Consider the following 11747-nt stretch of genomic DNA (forward strand, 5'->3'; position numbering starts at 1 on the left):
AGCCAGTAGCTTCATTTTGGGAATTTATGCTCGGGACGAATATAGTCTTAGAGCTGGATGCTCCTCCTCTCTGATAGCCTAGACCATGATGATCGCCACTGGTTTTTCCTATATATAAAATTTCATCAAGTTTTGACGTTCCAGAATTGAGCATTCTAATATTTTTCTTCAAGAGAGTTATTTCAGAAAGAAACTTATCTTGTTGTGATCTTTCAGCTTTCAATTCTTCATTTAAGGAGGCAACAGAGGCAAGGAGTTTATCCTTTTCTTTTGAAGCGGTGACAATCTTCTCATAAAGCCTTGATTAAGACTAACAACCTCATTCCACTTGCTGTAGAGAAGTCCATAAGCCTTGGTAACAGACTCAAGTGTTAATTCTTCTTCATCTTCTTCGTTGCTGCTGACTTCAGAGTCGTTGTTGTAGAAAGCGTCACTAACACAACCTGCGACAGTGTTGCATGGCTTCAAATTGTCTTGAGAATCACGGGCAGTAAAAGCAAGGAAGTTGTCAATAATGTCTTCCTCTTCTGAATCTTCATCACTCCAAGTACGGGTGTTGTAGCTTTTGTTACGCTTCTTGAGGGTGTTGGCACATTCTGCTTGGATATGACCGAATCCATGACATTCTCGACATTGAATCTCCTTAGCTTTGACATTCAGATCTGTGGAAATTTTGTTGGCGTTGGATCTGTTTTGGGAACTGTCAGAGACAGTTTCTGAAACACTTCTGCGAGTGTTGTTGTTCATCCTCTTCATGAATTTGCCAAAGTTCTTAGCAAGAAGAGAGATAGTCCTAGCCAAGTCTTCATCTTCAGTAAGGTCATGGTTGTTGTCGAGGTTAGCTTTCAATTAAATTCCATGAGTCTTCGGCTCAGGATTGTGGTGCTCATCGTTCATCTCAAAGGTTCTGAGGGAACCCATTAACTCTTCCAGCTTCATCGTGGATATGTCTTTAGCCTCTTCAATGGCAGTGACTTTGTAGATGAACCGCTTCGGAAGCGACCGTAGAACTTTTCTGACAATTTTTCCTCAGACATTTTTTCACCAAGGGCAAACGATTCATTAAATAAGTCACAAAGTCTAGAATTGAATTCACTAATCGTTTCATCTTCTGTCATTCTTAAGTTCTCAAATTTAGTAGTCAAAAGCTGGAGACGAGACATTCGTACCGTATCAGTTCCTTCATGAGTGACTTGAAGGATATTCCATGCGTCTTTGGCCACTTCACATGTAGAAATCAGCTTGAATGTGTTGGGGTCGACGGCAGCCATGATCGCATTAAGAGCTTTAGAGCTACCGCTTGCCAGTTTATCTTCATTCACAGACCAATCAACTTCAGGTTTCAAAACAGTCTCTCCGGCATCATCGGTGGTGGTGGGGGTGCTTCCAGCCAGTGAGGACGGCTTTCCAAGCTTTCTCGCATAGTGCTTTTAAGAAGGCCTTCATCCGAGCTTTCCAATACGAGTAGTTTCCACCGTCGAGGAGGGGCGGACAGCCAATAGATGCACCTTCTCTCATGAACTCCATCTCTAAATAAACAGATCAGTAACACTACGGATCACACTCAACAGGACTGAGTGAACCGCTCTGATACCAATTGAAATTACTGAATCTGCGCAGCTGTTTTAGAAAGTGTTTGTAACAAAAAGTGCGACAGTTGCTGAAATAGAGAAACAAAAGATTAACGATATAAGTGCGGAAATAATAAATAGACACCAGAGTTGGTAACCCAGTTCGGCAATTTGTGCCTACGTCTGGAGGGCCTTTGCTCGGTGGAAAGCAATTTACTATGATAACGTGGTACAATAAGGATTTACACTCAACGACTCCCTCGCTAGCTACCCAACCTACGTCTATCCTCTTCAACAGCAACTTAGGCTCCCCCTAAGCTCGAGATCCCCTCGATTCCCACAGAATATCTCTCCCGAGACTTCTTCACGTGTTTCCCAACAAAAACAATTGAAAAACCTAACCTCTAGCTTCTAATACAATCACCCGTATATAAGCAACAAAGCAGAGTTAAAAGACACCTTAAAAGCTTGAACACAGGTCGTTCTAAGCTCAACTAAAACACTCAAATAAATCTCTCCAAAGGCGTGAGTGTAGAAGGTGAGGTGATGACCTATTTATATGAGAAAACTAGGTCAACACAAATCTTGAAGTCGGATTAGGAACACCAGCCCATTATCTCATTAATCCACGCTGGAATCCTTCTTCAAGTCGGAGTAGCGAAGCCCAAAAGTCAATGGGCCGAGACTGTTACACAGGACTGTTACAATACAAACTGCGACACTTGCGACCAAAAATTGTAACAAAGCCCAACGCTATCCGATAATATATTCCACGATTCTATATTATTTTGCCAACATTAAATCGTCAATTAATGTAACAACAGTCTGCATGTGATGGGAAATAATGATACCCGAGTTTTTGTTACATCGTTAATCCCACGCAATTTATGGCAGTTGTACTCCTGAAATTTCGATCATTGCCGGTATTATGCTGAAACGCCAAACAATTTAAAAAATAAAATGAAAAGGAATGTATTTTTGTTTTATGAAGTGCAAATTTTCGGTTTCGATGGAGTGATGGCAAGGTAAATATCCTTATAGTGATATTTTCTCGGAGTGGAGCTACATTTTAATCGGCAACAGTTAAATTCTAGGTGGGTTAGAATAGATCATATTCCTATTTTTTGACATCCACACTAGTTTTGGACCAAAATCAAATAAGCCTAAATTAATCATAAACTATGACTAGCTCTTTTCTTTAAGTACAAAAGTATCCTCGGTTTTATTGACATTTTCTTGTCTTTATTATTTTAGTTTTATTTTAGTATTTAACTTTTATATTACTTTTTAATTTAGTATTCTCTTTCTCTTGTTCTTCTATCTCTCTCTCTCTCTCTCTCTGGTGTTCAACACTTCAACCCATCTCTCTCTCTCTCTCTCTCTCTCTCTCTCTCTCTCTCTCTCTCTCTCATGTTCAACTCGTTTTTTGTTGACTTGCTCAAGGAAAGAAGGTTTGTTCTCATTTTCCTTCATTTTCATTCACTTTCATTATGGAAAAAATTAGTCATTTTCACTTTAGGGTTAAGATGTTTTCATGAAAAAAAAAGTTTTTCGTTTTACTAGCTTTTTAGTCGTTGAATTTATGTGGTTTGTGAAGTTAAAAAACAATGAAAGAATGATTCTTGAAATTCTGGAAAATCTAGAAAAGTTTCTGAAAAGTTTCTGGGAAATCGTTGAAGATTTATTGACATTGTTGCATTTTTATTGACATTGACATCAATGTCAATAAATCTTGACATTTTTTTAAATTCTTTTGTTATGATTTTAAATCTTTATAAATGAATTTTAAAACGTTTAAAATAGGAAATTAACATCCTGATTGTACTCTTTTTATACAGTAATGGGTGATATTTTAGTATATGTCAAGCATAGTGGTACATGTGTTAAACCATGTGTATACAAGGAGGGTGCATCGTTTGTACTTGTGCTTTCGGATGGTTTTGACCACCACCATCTCATGGACACATTGTACACTGAGATCCGCCTCTTACCGTCCACTCATTCTATTGTGGTAAAATATTAGACACCATTTTTCAGCATTGCCAATAAATATTACAAACGATAGCTACGTCAAAAGTTACTTGTATTTGAGGAGCCGAGATCATTCCATGTCAAATTTTCATCTTGTTATTGAGATAGTTAAGCTAACGCTCGGTGAGGCAGCAAATCAGCCGTCCACGTCTGCATAGAATCAAGTTCAATCAAGGGGGAGTCTATATTTAAAGAGTTTGCATCTCAGTTCACTCTTGGATTGGAAGAATACACATTTGAACAGTCGCGTGCGTTGGCATCACAACCCCATTCCCCGCCACAGAGATCGCCATAGCCAACTCCCTCGACACAGCAACCTCCACAGCCCCCTTCCCCGCCACAAAGACTGTCACAGCCAACTCCCTCGACATATCAACCTCCACAACCCCCTTCCTCGACACAGGGACTCTCTCAACCCACTCCAACTCCCCCAAAACAACGACCTCCACAGCCCCCTACCAAACCATCTAGGACCGGCCGTGAGCACATTGAGGAGAATGAAGTGATGGATTTGAACTCGCCTATCAGAGTCAAGCTACAAGCTCTATACGCTACTAAACACACCTTGAAGAAGCATTTGACAATGTATGCGATAATTAAACACTTTGCATTCACGATAAAGAGTTCTTGTAAGAAGTATCTCCACGTCGTTTCTCTAGGTGACAATTGTGAGTGGGAAGTTCATGCAGTTAGATTAAGGGAGATCGAAGTTTTTCAAATCAGGAGGTATGTGTTTCTCCCAACCTTTCTCTTCTTACATCATATTTTAGTTATATCCAAGAACCTATAATCACAGTATTTATTGACATTAATTTCAATTAACACTGTGATTTATTGACATCAGTATCAATTAACACTGTGATTTATTAACAATCTTATTGTATGACATTCTTTTCTTCTTAATATAGGTTTAATTCTGAGCATATATGTTTCGTGGAGTCGAGAAATAATCCAAAAGCCATGGCGCTATTTACAGGAGATGTTGTGAAACACAAGTGTATGGATCCTCATCAAATGAATTGTAAACTGAAAGGCTTGGAGAGCAGAAAAAAGGCCCCAGGGTTGTTGTACGGAACTGACACAGAGTCGTATGCATTTCTGCCTATATTAAAGTATATGATTGAGACAAAAAAATCCTGGGTCTGTTCTGGAGCTTACTGCTGACCATGAACACAAATTTATAATTTTTTTATGACTTTTAGTCCCTTCATATGAGGATACAAACTTTTGTCGGCCTATCATCATTATTGACGCTACGTTCTTAACGAACTATCATCGTGGAACTTTGTTTATAGCGGTAACGATGGATGAAAATGAACAATGTTTTCCGCACTCCTTCGGTGTTGGAGACTCTGAATCGAATGACTCATGGTTAAAATTTTTGAGCACATTAAACGTAGCGATAGGGGAGAGGCCACGTCAGGTCATTGTATTCGACATGAACAATGGAATATGTAATGCTGTAGCAAAGGTTTTTCCAAATTCGACAGATGGGTATTGGGCGCATCATCTTCTTGGCAACGTGAAGAACAATTTCAAGGGTCTCACAGAGAGTTTCAACTAGAAGTTTTATGGTGCAACAAAAGCATATAATCGTATGGAATTCGAAAAGTATATGCACATGATCGACCGGAAAAATATTAAAATTCGACAATACCTTGCGAATGAAGTGGGGCATGAAAAATGGGCTCGTTGCTACATTACCAATACAAGGTACTCAATCATGACCTCAAACAATGCCGAGTCTATGAATGTCATGGACTCTAAAGCTAGAGATTTTCCAATTTCGTAGTTGATTGACATATATATATATATATATATATATATATATATTTTGGGGTTCAGAGCCCTTATAGCCCTTCAATTTGATCGGATGGTCAAAATCATATAAAAAACGCAGAATTTTAATTGCAACTTTCGACACCAGCACGGCGCGCACAGGGGCCTACGCGAGGTGCTTTTGGTTTCGCGCATCGTGCCGGATTGCGTGCTGAACGTGCAAACGTTTCTTGAGGATGGATTTGCTTTAGCGCAGCGCGCAGATTCGGAAAACTTCATTTCTCATCTCGAAAGCCTTTTATTTACTAGCGTGAAATTCAAACCGAAAAGCATTGGAGTATGTATTTGGTTAGCTCTCTTTTTATAGTTTGTCTAATTTTTTATTCATTTCTTAATTGTATCTTCTACATGTCTTTAGCTTATAACAATTATTGCATTATTTTCGCCTTTTCACACAAGCAAAGTATCTTAATCTCATAAATTTGTGGCTGACACTATGCCATCTAATTTTTAGACGTGTTTTCAATTTTAATTATAGACGATTGGTTGTAAGATGATTTTCAAAAGACTAAAGTAATAAAGTTTTGAGAAATAAGCTCGATTTTTAACCGAAAACATAAAAAATTATTTTATAAATAATTATTTGAGGAATTGCGACATAAATACCAAATATTATTGGCTTTATATACATATATACTCATACCTTTACAGTATAGTCTGTGGGTGTCCTATAAATAAATTTATGCTAATGGCTGCAGCCAAATGTAATGTTTAATATTTATGTCGGCAATATAAAAATAAAAGTGGTGTATAGTATATAAAACTTAAATATTGAATAGTTATACCGTTATTAACCATAGAAAAATTTAGAGGAAATGGTGGCAAAAAGATGAGAGATTTCCTTAACTAGGAATAAATTAATGGACATTTCCATATTCCTATTTTTTTCAAAAATTTACCAAACTAGGACTAGTAAAAAAAATATATATATTTTTCTCGACGGGCTGAGCGAGAAAATAGAAAGAAAGAGAAAAAAATAAGAGATTTCATTGGGGAAGATTGTAGGTTGGTAATTAGTATGATGATATAATAGGTAGAATTTTGTGTATCTCTCATTTGACTTTTTTTTGACCGGTCCTAGTTTGGTAAATTTTTGAAAAAAGTAGGAAAATGGAAATTGGCCTAAATTTAGTCATAGTTTTGGCAATTTTCGCAAAAAAGATCCAATGTTTACAATTTGTAACACTTAAGTATCTATTCTTTAAAAGTTGTGGGAAAAATACCCAAGTTCAAGAATTTGTTCCTCCGTTAGTACTCGGGCCGTTAAATTAGATGAAATAACACGTGTCACCATCTCAAAATTAAAAATAAATAAATAAATAAATAAAATAAGTGTAATCATGTTTAAATTAAAAAAAAAATTGTTCTCTCTTTATTTATGGTGTGAGACTTTATCATAAATTTTAGAATAAAGCTGCAGCAACAGCTATCAATGTCTAATATATATATATATATATATATATATATATATATATATATATATATATATATATATATTTAACACGTCTAATATAATAAACATTTAAAGTGTTGAAGAATTAATGACAACAAGGCGCAAATAGTGACAAAAAAAATTGTTTTTTTTTTTACATAATGTGCACTTAAATATACAACCCATAAATATATCAGTCAAGTCTCATGTAAAAAATAAAAACAAAAACAAAAAATATTATTTTGTCATTACTTGCATTTCACTGTCATTAATTCTTCAATAGTTGTTGTTGCATCTTTATTGTAATATGTGCGATAAAGTCCCACCATAAATAAAGAGAGAACAATTTTTTTTTATTTAAACATAATTAAAATTAATTTTTTATTATTTTTTATTATTTTTTTAAATTTTGAGATGGTGAAACGTGTCATTTCATCCAATTTAACGGCTCGGGTACTAACGGAGGAATAAATCCTTGATCTTGGGTATTTTTTCCGCAACTTTTAAAGAATGTGTACTTATGTGTTATAACCCGTAAACATTGGGTCTTTTTGCCATTATTTCCTCAAAAATTTATATATTTATGGAATACTTGAAAATGGAGATATTTGGGAATTTCTTCAAAACAATAGCTACAGAATTTCCCCGACTTTTATTTGCACACATGTTTGGACTTCTTTTTTCAAGTAAAGCCCATTAACATACAAGCATTGATTCAAGACAAAAGTTACTCTATCCTCTTAACCCAAGTAAGCATTGATTCAAGACAAAAGTTACTCTATCCTCTTAACCCAAGTACGTCACAATTTGTATTAAGCCTACGAAAAATTCAGGGACAAATATCCAGTAGGAATTAATGGATTTAAAAAATAAAAAAAAATAAAAAAAACTCTGGAATCTTTTTTATTTGTTCTTTCATTATTTAATATCTCTTTGTAGCATGATTATAACACGATTGAGCTTGACCGAAAAAGTTATATCTACCTTTGCGGCTACAAAATTCGCATCAACGCATGGCTAGCCCAAATATGCTTACTATACACAGTTCCTTCATTCTATAATGATCACTAATTGATGATAAAAAGGAAATGAAATGCTGTTCAAAAAGGGAATTGTTTCTTTGCCATTAATTTTAAGGCAATCTGGCATATTTTGGAGCAGTCCTCTCCACTAATGTGTCTGCATGCAATTAACCAATATACCTATATATATATATAATACCTATATATATATATATAATATATATATATATATATATATATATATATTTGAGGATTGTATTTAAGAGAGGGTAGTATGGGGGGGGTGGGGGCATAGAAAGCAAAATTATAAAAAAGGGGTTTGAGTTTGCTTATCCACCACCATTTTTTTTTTCTAAATGAAAAGAGGAGAAAGAAGAATAATGAAAAAAAAAAAAACAATTCTTGAAAATAAAGACACAATTATGGAATTCCCTTTTTCCAATTCTTCATGGGGATCAATTTATAAGGGAGACATGACACACCACACTCTCTCTCAAACTAGAAGATGCATTGCAAAATGGACCACCATTTCCCTTCTAAACTCCTCCCATGGCTCCAATCTTTCAAACATCATTAGACACCAAGTCAAAAACACCCTAACTGTTCCAAACATTTTTCTATATTTTAAATTAAGGGGAAGAAAAGGCAGGCCATATTACATGCATTGCTCTAATTATCTCACACATAGCACTACCTAGACAAGGCAACAATTTTTGTGAGCACATAATGGTCCACCAAAAACAATATAAAGCCCTATCAAATTGTGTCTATTAATGCAAACTATGGCAAACATCAGAACCCCCCTAATCTCCTTCATTCATAGCAAGAGATACACTTATAATACATTACACATTATGTGCCTATTTGTCATGTACATTATTTTATATTCAATTTCTAAATGAACATGTTCCCCACCTTATTTGGTCTAAAACACCATCTTCATCACTCACTCACTCACAACACTGCCCATTAATTTAATGATCATTATTATTATTTGAACAAGGCAAAATAAATACACAAGAAAAGCGTATGTGATATAAAGTCGTGTGTATGAGTAAGAGAGAGACTCAAAATGGGAAGCCCTAAAGTATGCCCCTACATAAAAAAAAACCATACTATAGAACAGGCTATAGTAATAGTCCATATGACTTCAATCATAAATCCAAAAGAGAAATAATGATTTTATGAAAAAATATATTTTTGGGGTGTACTTTTTATGTGGTCAAGCGGGTGCTCGGCTCGTAAGTGGGTCCCACAAGCGAGCCCATCAAGCGACATGAAACAATGGGCTGAAAGGTTTTACCTAAGCAAATATTGATCTCCAAGATTGGACGTGAACTTTTATTGGTCATAATCACTTAAGTCTTTGATCCACATTTTTCGCTTTTGCTTTTCTTTAATATACGCTACAAAGAGTCCCCATAAAGATAAAGATAATTACAATGAAATTGCAAATGCGATTCCTCGAGACCCCATGTAAGAATTATGATTTGGAATCCAATCTATGTTCATTGTAATTGATATATTACAAGTGAGAATCGTTTGCTTTGGAATAATAAAATAAAGAATCGTTTAAAAAAAAAAAACTCACACTTCAAATTAGTCTCAATTCACTATATATTTTTTTCCTAGACACACAAAGCACATTTATAATAATATTCATTCCGATCAATCTTTTCATTGCTTTCTTTTCCTTCCTACTTTCGATTAATGTTTATCCTCTCCTACATGCTCAACCATAATCAACAATGTTTTTTCACCTTTTTTTTTTTTTTTTTTTTTTTTTTTAAAGTTAAAAGACGCAAAGTATTTACACATCACAAACCCTTCCAATCCTGGCTTTCTAAAGTAGCCGACAAGCTCATTTTTTATTGGTATTACCACGTGATTTGTGGTCTTCATATCCAGTCATGTATCCATTTTAATTGGCTTCTTTTTATATTATCTTTTTGGAATTTTTGTAATTTAAAAATATGTCCTATAGACTATATGTACCCTCATGAATGACGATTTCGTCTTCAAAGAAAACAAAATACTTTTTAACCTTTTCTATATCCCTTTTGAATCCTACATATTACTAAAAAAAATATATTGAAAAATTGAAACCAATCATGGATACATATGGTTATAAAAAATGGCAATATCTTTCTTTATCTTTTCCTAATTAGGAAGCACTCGTCTTTTTAGGTTTCTGTTTATTGGTCTTCTCGTGACTAGGTTCTGATTATTTTGACGCTATATTATTTAAAGATAAGTCTCATATTTTCTTAACAATAATGGATGTTATTATCAATTAAATATGCATTATGTTTTTAGTATATGCTGTCTACAGACATGACAAAACACAATTAGTTATAACCTGACAGCGATTTTTTTATTTTATTTTGTATGGTAATCATCCTATAAAGTGATCACCAGCACGATTATGTCACCAATTTGACGCCAAAGCAATAAAGTAATGAATTTTCGTCAAATATAAATATACCTATGCTGGCTATAAAGCTGAGTACAGCTTGAATTCAGTGGTTGAATTGAATTAGATTCTACAAGCATATCATATGCTTCTTTAGCATTTTAAAAGCAAGATTTATTTCATCTTTTTGGCAAAGAGTAATGATAAAGAATGCTTAAAAAAACTTCTTAAACATTATTGTTAATTTTAATATGAGATATCAGAACAATTGCGTGAGCTTATATATATAATAAATACGGTTTTTTATATTGAAAAGCTTGCATGGGTACTGTTTCCCTTTAAATGAGGAAAAGGGGATACAAAAAAATAGTAATCCTTTTTTTTGGCAACTTATTAATAGGTAAACGTGTAAAGAAATATTCTTAATCCTATTTCAGGGATGATCTAGATGAATTCATTTAGTTTTGTTGTTACGTTATAAGTTGGCTTTATTTTTTAATGCAAGTTGTATGGAAAGATGTTGGTCTTCATGCTCCAGCTATCTTTCCTCCCGTGCGCAGACATTATTTCTGGCAAGTTTCCAGTTTTGTCAGATTGCCTCGCTAGGGACTTTATTGCGTGATATTCTTGCGAGAATGGGTAAGGAAACCCTAGATACACTTCCAGGTTTGTACAAATGCTATAAAAGCATTGCGCTTCCCCCTGTGAAATCCCAATTTTTTTTAGCTTAATTAAAAAACTAAAATTTTTGTGTTCGAGTTACGTTATTTTTTTTAATAAAGTAGTAGTGAATGATTTATTTATGTGGTAGTTTTTGAAGGTTTTTTTTTTTTTTTAATGTGTTCTTTAGAGTGTTTTTGAATTTAATATACTCTTTAGATTATAAAATATGGATATAATATTTATAAGTTATATATTATAAATAAGTTATTATACATACTTTATATATATATATATATATATATATATATATATATATATATATATTATAGAAAATTAAAGTTAACGTAGTGTGTGTATATATATATATATATATATTACTTTATATTATATAACATAATATATATATATATATATATATATATATATATTAGTTTCTTACGTTTATATATATATATATATATATATATAGATAGATTTATATAAATTTTACTTATTTATATGTGACCAGCGTGCCTCTTATAATAATAATAATAATAATAATATTAATATTATAAGTAGGATTAGGGTTTGAGCTTTTAGGGTATGGGCTTTTAGAGTTTAATTAAGTCATATTTAAACATCCCATCCTCTTCTTTTAACGCCTCTTCTCTGCTCTCCCTCCCACATCCCTCTTTTGGTTTGAAAATTTGTAGTTCCAATGAGGTATGCTTTCTTTTCTCTCTGGTTCGGATTATTTGAAAACGGTTTCTTAAAACGCTTGCCATGGTTTCAAAACA

This window comes from Urtica dioica, chromosome 5 (assembly GCF_054948205.1).
Source record: "Urtica dioica subsp. dioica isolate 48M chromosome 5, U.dioica_male_clone48M_v1_H2, whole genome shotgun sequence".
NCBI lineage: Eukaryota > Viridiplantae > Streptophyta > Magnoliopsida > Rosales > Urticaceae > Urtica > Urtica dioica.